General features: G+C 30.1%; 1 non-coding gene across 1 annotated transcript; it reads left to right on the top strand.

Moving 5' to 3' along the window:
• Positions 1-245: 245 nt before the first annotated feature.
• On the top strand, positions 246-352 carry LOC139861025 (small nucleolar RNA R71). The gene has a single exon (XR_011763644.1). It is a non-coding gene; the product is annotated as a small nucleolar RNA R71 (small nucleolar RNA).
• Positions 353-6,425: the final 6,073 nt, after the last annotated feature.

Raw genomic sequence — 6,425 nt, forward strand, 5'->3', positions numbered from 1 at the left:
CAGCATCTATCTTTGCGGAAATGGAATCTAAGTCATGGCTAGAATCGGCTCTAGCTGCTTTAGATGATCTAACGATATCTTTTTCTTGGTGCCACTCATGTGAGTGGGAAGCAGTGTTATCAATAATTTTGTAAGCATCAGTTTCGGTTTTCTTCATAATGGAATCACCAGCTGCTATATCGATGTCTTTCCTTGTAGTGATGTCGCATCCTTGGTAGAATATTTGTACTATTTGACAGGTGTCTAAACCATGTTGCGGACATCCTCTTAATAACTTTCCAAATCTTGTCCACGCCTCATATAGAGTTTCATTCGGTTTCTGTGTAAAAATAACAATTTCTCCTTGAAGTCTTACGGCTTTAGATGCCGGAAAGAATTGTTTAAGAAATTGTTCAACTAAAACGTCCCATGTATCAATCGCCCCTTCAGGTAACGATTCCAACCAATCTTTGGCTTCTCCCTTTAAAGTCCAGGGAAATAACATGAGATATATCTGTTCATCCTCAACTTCTCTTATTTTAAATAGAATGCAGATCCTATTAAAGGTACGAAGATGTTCATTTGGATCTTCCTTCGGCGCACCACTAAATTGGCATTGATTAGTCACCATGTGTAGAATTTGTCCTTTGATTTCATAATCTGGCGCATTAATGTCTGGATGAGTAATTGCGTGACCTTGGCCAGTGCGTTTAGCTCTCATTCGGTCTTCCATACTTAAAGGTTCCAGATTTTCCATGATTGAATTTGTTGAATCCGAATCATTAGAGGATTCTGATTTAATGGTTCGTTCCTCAACAATCTCTGTTTGAATGATTGGTGGTTCCGGAGGAAAATTTAATGGTTCAGGATCTATGAATCGTCCCTGAATATTCTCTGGATTCTCAACTGTGAGGTCGGGTTCAAAAAATGGATTATCGGAAATTTGAATTGGAGTACTTGGTCGACTGGATGACGATTCTAAAGAAAAATCAACGGCGGTAATATTTGCTAAATGTCTTGATCTAGTTACAGGTGGTGAACGTACAAAAGGTGGTGAACGTCTTGCTCGGTGCATTCACTGAATATCCTATTAGTTTTTAAAAAGGAAAGAAAAATTATATAAGTTATCCAATTAATAGACTTTTCTGATTTTTCCCACGTTTCGAATAGCCAAAAGATGCAGCAGAGGGGCAGGATTCGTTTGGTCTCAATATAATTGAGTACTGTTTGGCTCCAATAACCCGGTCCACGTACAAATCCAACTATTACTACGAACCAAAAAATTTTGATGTCTATCAATTTAACCACTTAAAATAAATTTTCGTAATTTTAAGAAATTTATATAAGAAGTAGAATAAAAATCTATGTCCTAAAACTAGAATAGCGAGAAATAAGAAAGAAAAAGAGTGCGTCGAAAAAGGTCGAAAAAGAAAAGATCGAAAAAATAAAAGGCGTCGAAAAATAAGAAATAAAAAGAGTGACTTATAAAACTTTAAAACACTTGCCTAACCCAACCTTATTACTACCACTAACTTAAAATTATAATCGCAAATTGAGATTACTAATTGGAATGATAATTGATACATAGTAAAAGGTGTCTAAAAATATTAAAGCTTACAAGTAAAACTATATCCCAAATGGAAATAACTTAAAAAGGTACTAAAACTTAAAAAGGCGTCGCAAAATTCTAAAGCACCTAAATCTTAGTCTAAAGAAAAAGCACTTAAGGAATTTTACGGCAAAGCCTAAAAATCTAGAAGTAAAAATAACTATGGCAAAAACTAAGTTTAAAACTAAAAACGAGCGAAAAATAAAAAAAATTACGCTAAAACAATTAAAAAGGGACAAAATATAAAAATATACTAAAAGTTGTAAAAAGTACAATTTTTATAAAAATATTATTTTTATATTATTTATTTTATAAAACTATTAATTTTACAATTTAATTAAACTAATTAAAAAAATAATAATAAAAACTAATTACTAATTACTAATTAAATTAATACAACAACCTAATTAGGGTTATAAAAAAATAATAATAATAATTACACCGTATTAAATGCGAGATTAGGGCTTCCTGTTCGTGTCAGGGTGGCTCCGCGAGTCGCGGTTCCACCTGGCTAACAACTCCGCGAGTCGCGGGGTATCAAATTTCAGATCAGGAGCTTTCGTTTGACAGGTTTATATTTTGTTTTATTTTTTTATTTTTCTGTTTAAATTTTCCGTTTTAATAAATATATAAAATATTTATATAAATTAAATAAAAACTTATGTTTTAAAAACTAAAATAAAAATAGAAATACTTTATAATTTTATAAAAATCTTAAAAATAGATTTATATATATATTTTTTTCGGTTTTTAATTTTTTAATTTTTTAAAATTTTAAAAAGTATATATTTTACAAAAACTAATTAAAACTTAATAAGAATTTTTTTTTTTATATTAGCGTTGCACTTCCGGCTTTTAAGCTAGATGTTCCCCAGCAGCGGCGCCAAAAATACTTGATAGTTATGCGAGGTGTATATAAAATAGCTTAAATTTTAGCAGGGAAATACTATTAAATACGATACAATTTTACACAAGATATTTATTTATTTATTGAATGGATATACTTAAACCTTGCTACAACACTTATATGCAGTGTACCTAATCGTACAGTAGTGTAGTTTTTAGTAAGCTCGGTTCGTTCCACAGGGAAAATCTTTTAATCAAAGCTTAACGCTATATTAGTTTAATTTATAAAAATACAAATATATATATAAATAATATTATTATTATAAAGGGGGTTTTTACCGTTTAATGACCGGTTTGTCGATTTTAAAACTTTAGTCGCAGTTAAAACCAAATGTAAAATATTAAATAAATAACAGAATTAATTTAAAGCGTAAAGTAAATAACGATAATGAAATTGCGAATAATAAAAGTGCGATAAAATAAACTTGCGATAATTAAAAAGTACGATAATTAAAATTGCAATTAAATACAATAACAATAAATAAAAGTGCGATAATTAGAAGTGCAATTAAATATAAAATAAAGGAAATTAAATATGAAATAAAAGAATTATGCTTATTTAAACTTTCGTAATCATGATGTTTGACGTGTTGATTTTAGTTTTATACCCATGGGTTAATTGTCCTTTGTCCTGGATTATTTAATATGTCCATACGGATTTGTCCATAATAGTCCATCAGTCATAAATACAAAGAGCGAAAGCCTTCGTCAAATTATTCTTATTCCCGAAGTCAAATATTCCAACTAATTGGGGATTAGAATTGTAACAAGGTTTTAATACTTTGTTTAATGAATACACCAGGTTATCGACTGCGTGTAAACCAAGGTTTTACTACTTTGTTAACAATTACACCAATTACCCTTGAATGTAATTCACCCCTGCTTCAACAAGTCTATTAACTATTAATCCAGTTCCGTGTCCGGTAAAATGAATAATTATTGGTATTTATAGATGAAATGTCCCGTTCTTATTGATTAAAAACGTTCCATATTAATTGATTTCGTTGCGAGGTTTTGACCTCTATATGAGACGTTTTTTAAAGACTGCATTCATTTTAAAACAAACCATAACCTTTATTTCATCAATAAAGGTTTAAAAAGCTTTACATAGATTATCAAATAATGATAATCTAAAATATCCTGTTTACACACGACCATTACATAATGGTTTACAATACAAATATGTTACAACAAAATAAGTTTCTTGAATGCAGTTTTTACACAATATTATACAACCATGGACTCCAAATCTCGTCCTTATTTAAGTATGCGACAGCGGAAGCTCTTAATAATCACCTGAGAATAAACATGCTTAAAAAACGTCAACAAAAATGTTGGTGAGTTATAGGTTTAACCTATATATATCAAATCATAATAATAGACCACAAGATTTCATATTTCAATACACATCCCATACATAGAGATAAAAATCATTCATATGGTGAACACCTGGTAACCGACATTAACAAGATGCATATATAAGAATATTCCCATCATTCCGGGACACCCTTCGGATATGATATAAATTTCGAAGTACTAAAGCATCCGGTACTTTGGATGGGGTTTGTTAGGCCCAATAGATCTATCTTTAGGATTCGCGTCAATTAGGGTGTCTGTTCCCTAATTCTTAGATTACCAGACTTAATAAAAAGGGAAATATTCGATTTCGATAATTCAACCATAGAATGTAGTTTCACGTACTTGTGTCTATTTTGTAAATCATTTATAAAACCTGCATGTATTCTCATCCCAAAAATATTAGATTTTAAAAGTGGGACTATAACTCACTTTCACAGATTTTTACTTCGTCGGGAAGTAAGACTTGGCCACTGGTTGATTCACGAACCTATAACAATATATACATATATATCAAAGTATGTTCAAAATATATTTACAACACTTTTAATATATTTTGATGTTTTAAGTTTATTAAGTCAGCTGTCCTCATTAGTAACCTACAACTAGTTGTCCACAGTTAGATGTACAGAAATAAATCGATAAATATTATCTTGAATCAATCCACGACCCAGTGTATACGTATCTCAGTATTGATCACAACTCAAACTATATATATTTTGGAATCAACCTCAACCCTGTATAGCTAACTCCAACATTCACATATATAGTGTCTATGGTTGTTCCGAAATATATATAGATGTGTCGACATGATAGGTCGAAACATTGTATACGTGTCTATGGTATCTCAAGATTACATAATATACAATACAAGTTGATTAAGTTATGGTTGGAATAGATTTGTTACCAATTTTCACGTAGCTAAAATGAGAAAAATTATCCAATCTTGTTTTACCCATAACTTCTTCATTTTAAATCCGTTTTGAGTGAATAAAATTGCTATGGTTTCATATTGAACTCTATTTTATGAATCTAAACAGAAAAAGTATAGGTTTATAGTCGGAAAAATAAGTTACAAGTCATTTTTGTAAAGGTAGTCATTTCAGTCAAAAGAACGACGTCTAGATGACCATTTTAGAAAACATACTTCCACTTTGAGTTTAACCATAATTTTTGGATATAGTTACATGTTCATAATAAAAATCATTTTCTCAGAATAACAACTTTTAAATCAAAGTTTATCATAGTTTTTAATTAACTAACCCAAAACAGCTCGCGGTGTTACTACGACGGCGTAAATCCGGTTTTACGGTGTTTTTTGTGTCTCCAGGTTTTAAATCATTAAGTTAGCATGTCATATAGATATATAACATGTGTTTAGTTGATTTTAAAAGTCAAGTTAGAAGGATTAACTTTTGTTTGCGAACAAGTTTAGAATTAACTAAACTATGTTCTAGTGATTACAAGTTTAAACCTTCGAATAAGATAGCTTTATATGTATAAATCGAATGATGTTATGAACATCATTACTACCTTAAGTTCCTTGGATAAACCTACTGGAAAATAGAAAAATGGATCTAGCTTCAACGGATCCTTGGATGGCTCGAAGTTCTTGAAGCAGAATCATGACACGAAAACAAGTTCAAGTAAGATCATCACTTGAAATAAGATTGTTATAGTTATAGAAATTGAACCAAAGTTTGAATATGATTATTACCTTGTATTAGAATGATAACCTACTGTAAGAAACAAAGATTTCTTAAGGTTGGATGATCACCTTACAAGATTGGAAGTGAGCTATCAAACTTGAAAGTATTCTTGATTTTATGTAACTAGAACTTGTAGAATATATGAAGAACACTTAGAACTTGAAGATAGAACTTGAGAGAGAATAATTAGATGAAGAAAATTGAAGAATGAAAGTGTTTGTAGGTGTTTTTGGTCGTTGGTATATGGATTAGATATAAAGGATATGTAATTTTGTTTTCATGTAAATAAGTCATGAATGATTACTCATATTTTTGTAATTTTATGAGATATTTCATGCTAGTTGCCAAATGATGGTTCCCACATGTGTTAGGTGACTCACATGGGCTGCTAAGAGCTGATCATTGAAGTGTATATATGATGTGAAGCGAGGTGTATATAAAATAGTTATTATTTTACTAGGAAAAACTATTAAATACGATACAATTTTACACAAGATATTTATTTATTTATAGAATGGATATACTTAAACCTTGCTACAACACTTATAGGCAGTGTACCTAATCGTACAGTAGTGTAGTTTTTAGTAAGTCCGGTTCGTTCCACAGGGAAATCTTTGAACAAAGCTCAACGCTATATTAGTTTACTTTTATAAAAATACAAATATATATATAAGTAATATTATTGTTATAAAGGGGGGTTTTTACCGTTTAATGACCGGTTTGTCGATTTTAAAACTTTAGTCGCAGTTAAAACCTAATGTAAAATATAAAATAAATACAAGACTTAAATTAAAGCGTAAAGTAAATAACGATAATGAAATTACGAATAATAAAAGTGCGATAAAATAAACTTGCGATAATTAAAA

The sequence above is a fragment of the Rutidosis leptorrhynchoides genome, chromosome 7 (assembly GCF_046630445.1).
Source record: "Rutidosis leptorrhynchoides isolate AG116_Rl617_1_P2 chromosome 7, CSIRO_AGI_Rlap_v1, whole genome shotgun sequence".
Lineage (NCBI taxonomy): Eukaryota > Viridiplantae > Streptophyta > Magnoliopsida > Asterales > Asteraceae > Rutidosis > Rutidosis leptorrhynchoides.